At 39.5% G+C, this 15,603-nt stretch overlaps 1 long non-coding RNA gene across 1 annotated transcript; it reads right to left on the reverse strand.

The window, feature by feature from the left end:
• Positions 1 to 1,266: 1,266 nt before the first annotated feature.
• LOC147651487 (uncharacterized) lies at positions 1,267 to 4,283 on the reverse strand. Its single transcript, XR_015274097.1, has 3 exons — positions 4,067 to 4,283; positions 3,094 to 3,169; positions 1,267 to 2,415 (listed from the first exon to the last, which is right to left on the reverse strand). It is a non-coding gene; the product is annotated as an uncharacterized LOC147651487 (long non-coding RNA).
• Between the last annotated feature and the right edge of the window lie 11,320 nt (positions 4,284 to 15,603).

Genomic DNA, 15,603 nt, shown 5'->3' on the forward strand with positions numbered 1-15,603 from the left:
TGGCTTTCACCATTTCAACAAGGGAGTGTTATTTCTGCCTGAATTTCAGAGGACATAGTATTAAGAATTACTTAACAATTGGCATGTTCTTTATGATAAAGCATTAGGGAACTCTTTGAAGATATAATATGTTGGGGAAAAGTAAATCTGTTACCGCTCTCTTGCTTTGCTAGCTTCTGCAATGAGTTGGAGTTCTTGAGGTTGATAAGGTTGGACTTGATGATCTTGGAAGTCTTCTCCAGTTTTAATGATTCTATTGTTCTGTGTCATGCTGGAGGACTGGGGTTTCCTTAAATGAAGGTTGCCTTGGAATACTGACCTGTTTCCATGACTATGTTCATTAAGAAATCTTTCTATTTAATATTTCCAATTGTTATTATTTTTAAAGATTCTGCAGTTGTGTAACTTGCCGAAGCTCTTATGTCACTCTGAAATAAATTGTTTTGTTGTGTGAAACATGTAACCTCTGAAACACATGATCCTTTGTGATATAAATGTTCTGTAGAGACAGACCTGATAAACATATTCCTCTCTGTCTTAGCACAGGAAATATTCCAGGGTCAAACCCTGACCCTACCTGCACAAATCTTGCTCACAAATGTACCCCCTGGCCTAATGTTCTACAGGGACACAAAAATAGTCACCAGCTTAATTGCTGCCAGAGAACTATAATTCAGTCTTCATCTTCTGGTACATTTAATGGGTTCAATGTCTACTACTTAAAAAATAAATATTTGTCAACAAGACAAAAGTGTCAGTGGCTTGACATCCATTTTTAGTAATGTGAAGGATAATAATTTTCAAAAAGGTTCCTAATTATGAATTCTGCTCAAAACACATCCCATTTAATAATGTAAATGGACAACTCTCCCTCCTTGTACATGTTTTTAGAGCAGGAAGACAGAAGCTGGCTAACACGGTTATGAAAACAGAGAAGTTTTCAGTGCACCCTTCTGTTTTGAGTTATAAATAACATACAACTCTGCTTTTTATAGCTGCCTTCCTAGAGAAAAATCTCATCTAGGACAAGTGCAAACTCTTCAGCAGTGAACATGTTTGAGACCTCAACTGAGATAAAGCATCAGGTTAGAAGCAGGAAGATGAACTGGCTGGTTTGTACTCAAGGAGGAGGAGATGGAGAAATTTAAGTAGTTTCCATCTATTGATGTTATTTTTAAGGGCCATCTAAAACCCTGAACTGTCTCATACATTCTTCCAGGCATTAATCATCCTAAGAGCACCTAAAAATTCAACTTTGGCATTAAATTTCTTCAAGTAGCTTTTATTTGTGACCTGAATTAACATCTAACATTTGTTTCATTATAGAGTTTGCCATATATCAAGGCTTCTCTACAGATTGTTAAAAGTTCAGCCTGGCAGCTGCTTTACCTGGCATTCCACTGATTTACATTGGAAGTTTTTCAATAACAAGTATTTCTCAAACAAGAAGCTGGTATTAAGTCTAGCAAGCCCTAGAAACTTTGTTTTGCTAATAACATTAACAATAGATGTTGCCACAGTCTATATTTAACTCTAAGTAGTTGATTTGGAAAAATTACATGAGTAAGAGTATTTTGAAAGTAATTTTGAAACCATAAAATTAATAAAAAGTAGAACTCGGAACCAACAACTGACATTTTACTACAGTTTTACGTGTTCTCTGAGTGAGCATAGACACCTCTCTTTTTTTTTGAGCAAACTTCTCCAAATTTCCAGTGGGTTTGGAGCTGGACAGGGAAACATCTTGGTTTCCTTTTAGGTTGTCTAATCAAGTAAATACGCTTTTAGGAAATTCATTTCTGTGTGTTCTTCCTTAAAATCTATAAATAACATTTATACTGTGGATATTAATTAAAGGAAGTAATAGAAGTGTCAGGGCAGGGCCAGAGGAGCTCCACACAGAGGTCAGAGGACAAGAACACCTTTTTCATTTTTAGGAAGTCTGAAGGAATTGAGGTTCCATAGCTTAGAGAACAAAAGGCTCCAGTGGGATTCTTTTTCAGACTTTCCATGTGCAAAGGGGCTTCAAGAAAGATGGAGAAAGACTTTTTACCGGAGCCTGGGGTGCCAGGACAAGGGACAATGGTTTTAAACCAAAAGACAAGGGATAAATTTGCACTGGATTCAAGACAGAAGTTTTTTGTGATGAGGACACAAACAAATGTAGAGGTTTCCCAGAGAAGCTGTGGCTGTGGCACTTCTCTGGGAGTGACCAAGGCCATGTTGGACAGTGCTTGGAGCAGCCTGGGTGAGTGGAAGGTGTCCCTGCCATGGTAGGAGGGGAGGATTAGATGATCTTTAAAGTCCTTTCCAACCCAAGCCATTCTGTGAATTCAGTTTTCCATGGTAACATCCACTGATTCTGCCTTGGAATGTGATCTTCACAGATAAAGGGTGTCCAAAATTGCTTACAGCCTAGTCAAAAATGAAAATAAATAATACTAAAAAGGAAGGTTTCTACTTTTATATTTTACAGATAAGACAACCAGGAATCTTCCAAGAATCCCTCCTCTCTTGAGGTCTGACTTTGAATTCTCATGGAGCAGAATATTGCTGGTTACAATTCCAATGCACAAAGTCCCTGAACTCCATTTCTCTTATGTAATTCAGGCAGTAAATGTGTCATTTGAGTATTGCTGTCTATGAATTACACCTGTGTCATTCACAGACTTAAATGGTCATAGTCAATAGAGGTGGATTAATAACTGATATGCAGTAACAGCAACCCAGGCTACAGAAGTTAATATCTGGAGAAATACACTTCAAATAATGTAGCACGAATCAGTTGGTAATGTCATGTCTTATTTTTCCTGTTGTGCATGTTTTGCTAAAATAAAAATAAAAAAAAAAAAATAAACTCCTCTCTGTACTCTTTATAGATCTTGCAATATTTTTTCAATATAAATATGGCTTTGAAGTCTAAGTATCTGCTAATCTGTAATTAGAAAGCTCCAAGTTGTGACCAGAGATGTGTTAATTGTTAGTTATCCTACTCCTGGCATAACAAGAATCACTAAGAAATGTGGGGGAGGGAGATGATTAAGGTTATTTCTCCCATTTTTCACCCAAATAAGCACAGTAAGACCAACTCACATATTGCCTTGATTTTCTGGGGATATCATCATCTTTCGGTTTCTCTAGCGTTCTGGATGCTGAAGAAGTGCAAGGCCTAAACACAAAAAAATGCAACTACATGTTTTCCTCATAGTTTCTACCTAAGTTGTATTACCTCCTATGAATAGCACAGTGCCTTATAGAGGAATTAAATGCTATCCCAATTTACCAGGCAATGGAAAGTAAGACAAAGAAAGCAAGTATTCCACATTTTGTAAGCCACTGAAAGAGACAGAAATGAAGATTTTAGACTTCTGCTCCTTTTCCTGCACAGTTGTACCTGACAGGTTATCTCCTTCTCAGTAAGGATAAAATATGTACAATTTATGTATGATTTGTATATAAACATGTAAATGTAAACATTAATCTTTATACAATTAAATCAGCATAATATATTTATATATTAAAATGACTGAAAAATAATTAATCAAAGTGCAAATTTTACAGTATCACTGAATGGATTGGGTTGGAAGGGACCTTAAAGCCCATCCAGTGCCACCCCCTGCCATGGGCAGGGACACCTTTAGGTTGCACCAAGCCCCATCCAGCCTGGCCTTGGACATTTCCAGGGATCCAGGGGCAGCCACAGCTTCTCTGGGAATCCTGTGCCAGGGCCTCCCCACCCTCACAGGGAACAATTCCTTCCCAATATCCCATCTAACCCTGCCCTCTGGCAGTGGGAAGCCATTCCCTGTGTCCTCTCCCTCCATCCCTTGTCCCAGCTCCCTCTCCAGGTCTCCTGGAGCTCCTTTAGGCACTGCAAGGGTCTCTAAGATGTCCCTGGAGCCTTCTACAGGTGAACAGCCCAGCTCTCCCAGGCTGGCTCCAGAGCAGAGGGGCTCCAGCCCTGGGAGCAGCTCTGGGGCCTCCTCTGGACTCTCTCCAGCAGCTCCATGTTCTTCCTGTGCTTCTGCCCCCAGGGCTGGAGGCAGCTGTGCAGGTGGGGTCTCACCTGAACAGGGCAGAGGGGCAGAATCCCCCCTTCCTGCTGCCCAAGCTGGGGTCTCAGCCCAGGGTATGAGGGGTTCTGGGATGGGGCAGGTCCAGCTCTCATCCACCATCACCCCCAAGTCCTTCTCCCAGGGCTGCTCCTAATCCATTCTCTACCCAGCCTGGATTTGTGCCTGGGATTGCCCCAGCCAGGTGTAGCACCAGCACTTGGGTTTGCTGAATTCCATTTGACCACTCAAAAGCAAAGTAAGAAAACATGAACAGGCTTAGGCTGTTAACACCTGCCTACAATGAAAAGGAAGGTGAGAAATTGGAGAAAGACTTTGTAAACTCCCTTTACTTATCTTTCCTCACTGGTATCGAAAAGAAACATTCTTAGACTGAGATCTATATACAGAGAGATTTATGTCTGGATTTTCAAAGATTTTTAAGGAATCTTTGTTTGGAGTTTTGCTTCTTAAGTAGCTATGGAAAGGCAAGCTGGAGCACTGTGGTTTTGATGCTGAGCAGCTCCTCCACTCCTCTAATCCCAGCCTGGAAATGCCAGAGCACACAGCAAGTCCCAGGAAAACTTCTGTGCTGGATGTTTCTGAGCAGGAGAGATGGAGCTCTGTCTGAGCAGGGCCCTTGCAATGCAACACCTCAGAGCACTGAGCAAACAAGAGGTGAGTGCAAGCAGCTCTTGTCACTGATTCCCTTAATCAGAGCAGATGGCCACTGCCATTACCTCATTACTGCTAATTAAGGGATGGAGGAGAGCTTGTCTTGCCACAAATTGAAAGTAATGAGCATGAGTAAGATGGTGGATATTTATCATGTAATGATTCATGTAGTGATATTGAATGCAGTCAAAATATGTGGAATATATTAAAGAAACCCTGAAGCTTTTTAATTTAAGAATTTTGTTTTCTTATGCAAGCAGGGGGAAAAAAGAAGGGTTAGCCAAATTGTGTTAGAGTTCCTTTATTTGTTTGCAGAGCTAAGGGACCTAACCCAGATCTCTCATGCCTTTGGCTTCTATATACCCTCTTCCTTGTGTATAAAAAAAAAAATTGCCTGTGCTTTTCTTCCCTGTTCTTATTGATGTTTAATGATAATGTAGTACATCATTGAGCTTTCCTAATGTTTTTTTCTATACATTCTACTTGTTCAGCCAATTGATTCTTTAGCAGCTTTTATCTTCTCAATCCCAAATGCTAGCTGATCTATAAAAGCCAAGAATTGGAAAGTGGTTGGGTTTTCATGACTGCAATAAATTAGCTGTGAGCAACTAATTTAGTTCAGAAAATGTAAATGCATCAGCAACACTCTGAGCTGCTGAAGCGTTGTCCACTGAAACCAGGGGAAGGTTGATTATTGACTGGGACAGGCTTTGGAGCAGACCTTTAGCAGAGAAAAAAAAGGGCAGGACTGAACTAGAGAAGAAAAAGTAACCAGCTAATAGATTTACTTATAATTCCCTTTCTCTGCTAGCCTAAGCAGAGCTCAACTCCTCTATTTCTGTTCATATTTTTAGGTTATGTGATAATTCCTACAAAAGGCCCAAGGAGGATTGTGTGTATCTGAATCTTAGAAGAAGACTGAAAAATGTATTGCAGAAACTACAAAAAACATTCAAAATTACTATAGCTTGTAAAAAAAACCAAAAAACAAACAAACCACCCTTCTCAGCTGTACTTGATAGTTGCTGCAAACTGATATTTGAAATCTTTGTCAGAGAAAATTTAATTTGCCAATCGAATTTTTTTCTCCTAAAAAGTGGAGCTGTGCAGCTCAGCTCCAGGCATTTCTCAATAAATACACAGGAAAAAAGCTCAGATGATTATTTGACTGAGAAACATTTTCAAACTATCTGAAGAATCTCAGTGTAGGGAAAAAAGAGTAAAAATCCTGAGAAAAAAAAAATCAGTTTGGTTTTCTGGTTAAAATGTTTTCTGAGTAGACAGCTCAAAAGGAGTCAAGGGGAAAAATAGTTGTTTTACTGATAAACATATTCTAGCACTGTAGATTTCTCTCCCAGTCTATATTTTTATTGTTTGCCAAAGGGATGTTTTTTCTCTTTCTTTGTATTTATCAACAATTAAATTCAATCATAAAAGGACAGTTTTATGCTTACTGACTACCAAAGCTAACTTTTGTTTTTAAAAACTGTCCTCTTCAAGAGTGACAAAAGGTGAATTTATTTTTGAAAGTACATGCCACATATGCATGAGAAGTTAACTGTCAAAACCTTCCCAGGGATTCTTTCAAATTATCCATTTTATGCTAAAAAGTTCAAAGAGGCTTTACAGAAGGAATCTTGAGGGATGGGATTTTAGAACCCTTGGGTAAAAACATTAATGAAGTACCAGAGGTTTCATACCCAAAACCATTTGAGAAGATAGCTTGTTGTTATTCTCTCATTGCAGCTCCAAGCCTGTGTTTTGTAAAACCAGGATCTCAGGGTTTAACAGAACAGGTGGAAAATACATCTGATTTTTAAATTGCACTTAACTGCCATATTTAGGGACTGATGCAGAGAAACCACCAAAAAGCCTCACTAGAACCCAGCCAAACAGTTCTAATAAATTGTTGATCTTTTTGTATCCAGCCTACAAAGTATGTCCTTGTCCAACAAAATCATGGTATTGAGAACTGGGTGGAGGCATGCTTCATCTTGAAGAAAGCACATTTTTTAACTTTATCCACTGCCTAAGAAATAATGCAATTAGTAAAACAGTTCTAATCTTTTCAGGAGGGAATCATGGCACTAGATAAAATTACTTTCACATCTCTTAACTAAAAATTCTTTACTCATCCAGGCTGGCATTAACCATTTTACAAAAGACATTTTAACCTTATTTTTGTCCAAGTTTAAAGCTGTGTGTTTCTAAACACTGACAGCACATAAATATTCACCTTTGTAAAATTGCAATCTCTTTTACAACAAGCATTCTATGTCACTTTGCCTGGCAAACTTTGACTTTCTGTCCAAATGATCACATTAATCACTTAATAGTCTTGTGATTACCATTGTAAAAGGATCTGAGAGTCATTTCAAAGACTCCCTTCATAAAAACTGAGTGAGTGCAGTGGAAGTTGTAAACTGGCCTGGCACATATGCCTGATTACTTTTGTAATGTTCAGCTCTTCCGTGCCAGGGCAAGACATCCAGCAGGGCTACAGCACCAGGAACTGGTTTAACACAGGAAAATTTCCATGGCAGTCTCCTGGACCTGTGGCAATCCTTGATGAGGCAGGAATTGTAGGGATTTGGAGAGTGTGGTTTGAGGAATGGACAGAAATCAGTTTTCTGGGGTTTTTTTACACTTCTATGGGTGCTCTTTAGGCTGAGCCAAAATCTGGCTTCACAGTTTCAAGAAGGAGCTTCTGAGTGCCAGTGGGACAGTTTGATGTTGAAGCAGGGCACAGCAGAGCCCTGCTACGTGCTCAGTTACTGCTGCTTTTCATTTCCTGGCAAAGATGGAACAGCACATTAGGGCTGGAAACACATCCTGCTGGAAACAGCACAAATGTCTCGGTCCTGTTCTTCACCTGTAACTCATCAGCACCGGGGGGCACTTGTAGGAGGGATGTACATGATGTAGCAGGATGCTCTGCCAAGGTGGGGGCAACACAGCTTGGATAATTCCCTATTTGCCAGGTGATCAGAATGGAGGTGGGGATCACTTTTGGGGTTGAAGGAGGCTGAGACCAGCCTGACTCATCTATCATGAAGTTAAACACCAGGGAAGAACAATGTTTCCCGAGTTCCTGATGGAGGAACCAACAAATAATAGTGCTGACAGCTGATCTAAAGCTGCTGAGCTGGCACAGCCTGGGGGCATCTGGCTGGCAGTGCAGTGCTTTGTACTATACAAACCCAGTCCCAACTTTTACAGGAGGGATCTTCAGCTCTTTCTTGCAATGTGTGTGGAGATTCTTCTCTGGAGTGGGAACACCCCTCAAGGTCACTCCTCAAGGCTGAACTGAAGAGATTTGCCCACAGTCATTGGGATGGGTGTGACATCAATCTCTACTGAGAAATGATTCTGCCGGATTTAATATCATTGCTTCAACAAATAGTGCACTGTAGAAGTAGTCAGAGCTGCCTATACTGTGCAGTAAATAATTCTGATTAAGATCTGTAGTCTAATCATTATAATTAACATCATCAATCTAAATAAACCATTTATTTTATTTATATAAACGTATCTGATTTGCTATCCTTAATCATATAAAGGGGGCAGTCATATAAAGGCTCAATTACACCTGTACAACCACTGCCCAAGCCTGGGACTGGTATTGGATCCAGGCACACCCAGATTCCCCTCTGAGAAGGGTGTTCCCCCCTATATTGAACCCCTTTGTGTCTGCTGCACATCCTGGGAGTTTCTTTGCCTGGCTCATCCTGGTGTGTTTTCCAGCAGTGGCAAGAGCAGTCCCTGTCCTCAGGTAGCCCCTGAGAAGTGGAGAAAAGAAGGTATCTATTAGCACTGATTACATTTTAGGGTTCCCCTGCCTGCCATTGCACCTCTGATCCTTCCTGGATTTATGTTCATGGTGATTAGCCTTCAGTCTCAAGCCCTAACAATTACATTTTGTTTCCAAAACATGCAGCCTTCCCATTTTTACACTCAATCTTTCACTGAAAGTCTTGTGGAACATCACTAATGGAATATTGTGTCATATAAATTAAATGGTGGAACAACACAGTGACAGTAGAACACAAAGAATGACCCAGGATTAGAATTAAGCAGATGGCTTTCATTAGAACTCCACCTTTTTAAAGGTTATTTTGAAAAATCACAGAACTAAAAATGAAATTGCTTATTTGTTCCTTTCTTTCTTGCCGATTCTAACAGGTAGATATAGATGAATATGAGAAACATTTGTTATGTTAACTGCTCAGTAAATTGTGAAAAAATTCTCAGTGTTGCTGAGAATTCCTGGGAGGGAGAGGTGAAAAATGAAGTCTTTTTTTCACCCCTCCCAACCACAGATGCAATGTGAAAGATGGTGTGAATGAAAAAAAAAAAAATATTTTCTTATTTTAAATAGCATTTATAGAAATAATTTCCCTAGTGTAGGAAACCCAAGGTTATGAATCAGTGATGCCCTGTTGTAACATTAGGCTTTTAAAAGCAGAGGGTCACATAAGACTTATGTAAAGCTTTTGTGCATCTCTCCTTCCTTCTGGTGACCTGCTGTCGTGGTAGAAGAATTCCTTAGGTCAAAAACATCATTGTGGCACTCTGGGAGTGAGGTGGGGCTACATCTGCCCTGCCAGATCAGCCCTTGTGGCAGTGGGGTACAGTTTTGTGTTTCAGCAATTCCACCTTTCTGATATTGTGCTAATCCAAAACTCTTTCCACAGTTTGGCATCCCTGGCTTGCTGGAATGATGTCAGGGGATATCTCTCTCATTATCAACACCTTTGCAGCTCCAGATCATTGAAATGTGCCAAAGCAGATGTTCTTAAGACATCGATGGCTTGGGAAGAAAAATGATGGAGGAAGCTAGTAGTGGCAAAATCCCAAGTAAGTATATTTGTCAGCTCTGAAGGAAGATGAAATCATGGAATAACAATATCTGCAGGTGCCCAGATCAAGAGACATTGGTCCCAAGTTAAAAAACCTTTGCTACCCTTTTGAAGAAAACTTCGAGCTGGTTTACAAATAATAGTGGGGCCATTTGGCACAGGTAGCTGAAAAAACTGCATTTGAGGGGGGGGAGGGAAGAATTTACTCAGTAAACTGCTTTTTGTCAAAATTCTGTGAATTTTTTTGTCAAAATTCACAGTGTCATTGAATGGCTTGGGTTGGAAGGTATCTTAAAGATCACCCAGCTCCAATCTCCTGCCATGAGCAGGGACACTTTCCACTAGAGCAGTTTTGTATTTGTATTGTGTTACAACAAACACATCCTTTCATGTTCAAACCTTGTGATCAAACAAGAGCAAATCCCAGGGCTGCTCGTGGATCATGGCCAGCACCTGTGGATTTCAGTCAGTTTGTAGAATTCATTCATTTTCTGGAGAGGTCCTAAGTATTCAGCAGGCTGCAAACAGCAACTCTCCCTTATGACTTCAGCATATTGATTTTTATATTTTTGCCATAGATCCTGCTCCGTTCAAAGAGAATTTTCCCCCATTAGACTGTAAATAATTGATATGTCCATTGATTTTGTTTAATGTTTTTTTTTTCTGGATTTGTTTTCTTTATCATTAACTTAATGTAACAGTGGGAACAACATATTGTGACTGTCATAAAAAGTTACTCAGGGGAAAATACAATTCTTCCAAGTCTTTTCAGAAGTCTCATTACAAGTGTGCTTTTCTCTGTTGCAGAAGTTGGATGGGAACATAAGCACATATTTTATTCTTTAAGTGTTAAAAAAACAAAAACAAAACAAACAAATGAAAAGACAAACAAAATAAAACAAAAAACCAGCCAACCAGCCAACAACAATAACAAAAGCACACAAAAAAACCCCACACAAAAAAACCCAAACAAACAAACAAAAATCCAAACACCAAACCAAAACAAAGAAAGAAAAAGCTGCTTCCCTGCATGGTAATCTTATCCAAACAGAATCCACATGATCCTCTTTGACTTCAGAATGCTTAAAAACACCCCAACAAAAAAGCAAACAAACAAGCACCTGCTGTGCTTTAATTGCATTTTAAACTGCCCATTTCTTCATTTTCAACTCACCTGTAACAGCAACAAGTCGAATTCTGAATCAACAAAAGACAGGGTGGTTCATGTAATGCGCTCAGAAATACTCTTCTCCAAACTGAATGTTCCAGGAAAAAGGGCCAGTGACACAGGATCATGATCCAAAGAGATCCAGATTCTCTCACCTTTTCTGTTTTTCCTTCTACTCCAAGTCCAGTGAGTTCTTGCTGTGGACTGAGTAGTCTTCATTCAAAGGGTACATTTGTCATACCAGCCTAAACAATAACAAATTCCATGTGTGAGCCCAGTGCATTGCTATCCAGCAGCATTGGCTGGGCACTGAACAATTGCGTGACACTGGATATATCCCAGCATTTTCCTGTGATCAGATTCATCCTGTTTGCAAAGCTTTTCCATTTTTACACAACCTCCCTGCATTTGGGAGCATCAGGAAACTCAGGTTTTGTCAGCTGCTGCTAAAATTAGGAGTTAGGACTTGTGGAGGTTACTTCTCCCTTTGTGTTTTAGAACAGGTTTGTGCATAGATGAGACCATGATGGATTGTGCAGATATTTTGAACGAGTTGCTGTTAGCAGGCTTGAAAGTCAGGCTAACAAAGGAAAAGCAGCAATGAAGGAACAAAAATCCATGGTATCATTTTGGCTTTCTTCTCCAAAGAATCCAAGAGCCAAACAACTCAGAGGCCTTGAAACAGTGACCTCAAAACACTTAAGATGAAAATCTTGGCAGTATTAAAAATATAGCTTTATTTTGCAATATATTCCTGAAAAAAAGTACAGAACTTTGAAGAGATGATTTAAAAATAATCTCTGTAAGGATCAGATACATTTCATCTTCATATTTGCTATGTTTTCTGCCTCTTTTTTTTTCATGTTTGAGACTGAAGCAAAGGAATACTTTCTCTATTTTTTTTTGAGCTTCCTTTTCCTTTTCATATTGGCCTGACATGGTGCTTTGTTGAAGAGTGACTTGTCTTGTGTGTTCACTGTTCTTCTCAAACTCTTGTCTTGGTTACAAATGTAAGGATATAAGCCTGAAAACTCCTGCTGCTCTGTATTGGGTCATGATTTTGCTCCAAGTTTCACAAGTTCTTGGATTTGGCAGCACGGAAGTGCAGATATTCCAGCTATTGATTAGCTTCTCGGAAAGTAGCTGTGGAAGAAAAGAGGTGGAAAAAAGGAAAATGAAAGTGATTATAGGCAGAAATATGCCTTTTTTTAAGAAGGAACTATGGTGAGGAAAGTGCTAGTTTAATTTTTAAAAAAATAGCAGAGACAAAGGTTTAAAAATAGGAATCAATAAGGCAAAGTTATAGAATATAACTTCATAGGTGTTTCTTGGGATTAAAAAAAGGTCACCTTGTTATATAGATTTAGTATCAGTTTATATAACTGCACAGGGAATTATGCACTAGAAAAATAGTCCTGTGGCAAATGAGTTTATATTTATAGAAAAGAGGAATAAACATGTTTACAGTCAAGCCTACTTTTTTACTTGAAAAAAAAAATCCATTCTAGGTCTACATTCTAAGAAAAATATGTTTCTAGCTCTCTAATTCCTCTTACAGTTTTACAGTTTATTTCTACAGCCCAAATAAAACAGACCATCTAAGTGACTCTTGATATTTTTTAGAACATGGTCACAGTGAGAACTGGTTTACAGCCAAGGAAGAGGAAAGTGGAGAATCATTTTAAACACAATTCAGAATCACTACCCTGATTGCAGGACAGGGAAAAAAAAAATACCCTCTTTGGGTTGTGTCAGCATCAATTTAGATTGACACTGCAAAGCTAAGGAGCCATCTGGAAGATGGAAAAATGAGTGTCAGCAGTCCCTTTTGACTGGACAGGAGCAGGAAGTGCCTGGAGAGGAATGGCTGATCATGACACACCCATTGCCAGCCCGTTTTGGGAAAGGATGAAAAATCCGACTTTTATGATTAACTTCTTGATATCTCCTCCGAGTGGAGGGACAGTTACTCAATTATATCCTTGTGATAAGATGGGAAAGTGAAGTAAAAATGTGTTTCCCCTGGCAACAGGCAGAGCTGGCCACGGCTGATTTATACAGAAAATATTAAATGAGAGCAGCCCCCACCACAAGCACATTTTGCTGTATGTATGGTGGCTGTACAAACAAGCTCTATTTATAATCAGCAGGTCACTGATGAATAGAGGTACTTGGTTTTGCTTACAACTTATAATTAACATTTTATCATTTCCTATCAGCTTCTTATGCTCAAAGGTGCTATCATGGGCATTTAAATGATGAAGGTAGTTTGCCATAGTCCCTGCAGCCATGAACCATTTTAATTGTTGATGCATGTGGAGAGATGATTGATGTGAAAAGGAATTCAGAGCAGTAAACTATTGCACCTCAAACATCTCCATCCCATATATCACTCTACACACAAAAGATCACCAGATTAGCCTTGTTTAAATATTATTTGCATTTAAATTGCAGGATAGGTTATAGACTGTGTATTTTATGAACGAGCATAAATGCTAAAGCCAGCAGTTACATATTCCTCTAAACACTGAGATCCACGGGTGCACTTTGAAGGCTGAGTTCTAAGCAGACTGCAGATTCAAGGACATGAGAGGAAAATCACATTTGATTTCTGTAAAGTTAGGGGCTGGGAGATGGGGCAGGAATGCACTGACTTTGTGTTCTGAACTGTGAACAAAGGGAAATATTCCTTGTTCTGAGGAGTGCCTTTGTAAACACATCCTCATTCAAGTATTGTACAGCCTTAATAGAATTTTTTTATGCACTGAATTGTTCTGTTCTTTTCCAGTTAACTTATAAATGCTGTGTAGAAGGGGACTATGCTGATAGGCTGCTACCAAGTCACTTCTATCCAGAGCTTCAGTAATGAAGCCTCTAACTGTATATTGATGCTAAATACCATTGTTAGGAAGCCCAATTATATTTTTTTTTTCCATGCTCACTGGGAAGAAGTGCAGTAGGTCACTCATTCTGAATAACAAATCAGCTTCATAGCCTTCCCCAGAAATAATTCATTATTCAAAAAAATCCAATTTTTATTTTCATTTTTTCTAAAGGTTGTTGTAAGTTTTATAAAAGCATGCTTTTCTTTTTCAGGGCCTTTCAAATTCAATGCCAAGTGCCTAAAATGTGCATAACCCTTGCAAAAGAAAATAATTTCCATGTTAAAGGCTATAAAATGAAAAATAGAGCTTAAATTTCTCTTTGTAGGTTAAAATCTGTAGGGTTTCACTCTGTTGTGCCAACAAAGGACAATGTATCATAAAATGACTCTTAAAATTTGTTAGGGAAGGGTATGGGAATGCTCTTGGAAGAATGATAGTATCAAACCCCTCCTTTGGAATCATGTCTGCTAATTCAGGGTTTTATTGATGAGATCCTGGAAAACCCTGGCTGACAAAGAATCTGGTCCTAATCCAGAAAATAATGAGAGAATGGAGTATCTGTAGGGGGGGAAAAAAGTGCCTACTGGCAAAGGTTATTATTGAAAGACTTCATCAAAAGAATGAAGCTGTGTCACTGGCATGCTGGCTGAGACTTGCAGGGCATCAGGAACAGAGCTTGGGAAATCGTTCATGATGAAGGAAGAGCTCATTTAAGAAAGATGAGATCTTTTTTCCATGAAGTTAGAGAATCACTTATTGGAAATGTTCAGCCACAAAATTGTAATAACTCACAAGCAGCTCACGGGAAGTTCTTCTGCTCCATCAGACACTGAAGGTTTGTGGTGTGTAAGGCAGAGGGTTTGTGATGTGTTTGCTCAGGCCATCAGGGTTCTGCATCTGCCCACAGCCTCCAAGACGAATAAAACAAAGAAACGAAGAACAAGAATCAATGACACCTCTCTGTGCAACATTCACAGTAGCTCCATGATTAATAGGGAAATGTTTCCATGGTCTCATATTTTCTCCTTGTCATTCCTCTGTGTGCTACCTTCCAATTTATTTAGGGTCTGAGCCTCTCATTCTTCCCACACCTCATGTTGGTGATGTTGGTGTTTGTTGTCACTGCTGGAATGAATTCTAACCATTCTGAGCACTTTGAGGATGTGAGGCAGAGCCCAGAGCTGGACTGAAGACACGCTGAGAGACTGAGGGAATCAGGATTCCTACATCTGGGGTTGTTCTCCCCAGCTTCTTCCTACACTATCTCCCTTCACTCCATGCCCATCCCAGTCCATTTGGCAGCTCAGAATCCCAGGCAGAGGATCTGGAACAGGCTCTGCTCCCCCAAGCAAGTTGCACACACCAGAGTTGGTGTGACCCAGCGAATATGATTTGTGATTTCATGTCTGTGTTTACAGAAGGTGGGGGGAATACTTTGAGCAATACATCTGAAATGTTTGTATAACTGTTGAGACTCAGTAAATGATTATTAATCCTGGTAGGAGTTCCAAAAAAGTGTCTATTTATTTGTATCTCAGAGCTGCTTCCCAAAATAATAGGCAGCACATAAAGTCAAGGGCACTGGGTTCACTGATGCACCAGCTGCTCTCCCAAGTGGAATTCTTTACAAACAGCCAATGATCTGCTCTGCTCTAAGAAGTTTAAAGCATTTTTTTATTAAAGTAGGAGTGCTAGAATTGTGTATATCTCCTGGTATTTCATTAAGGTTACTGGCCTTGTGTCCAGCGGGATAATAAGATGCCAGAAGGCTGCAGGAAATGCAAATAAAAATGATACGTAGTCCTGGGACTGTTATTTGCAATACTGCAGTATTTTAATTCTCTAGCACTAGCCTTGCCTTGAGAATAGTAGGGTAAAGCTGAGAGTTACTGATACATATCCTCAAACACAGGGACAAGATTTTTTTGTATGCACTTTAAACCATTTATCTAGTGCTCTGTACC

This window comes from Cyanistes caeruleus, chromosome 9, assembly GCF_971803275.1.
Source record: "Cyanistes caeruleus chromosome 9, bCyaCae1.hap1.1, whole genome shotgun sequence".
Lineage (NCBI taxonomy): Eukaryota > Metazoa > Chordata > Aves > Passeriformes > Paridae > Cyanistes > Cyanistes caeruleus.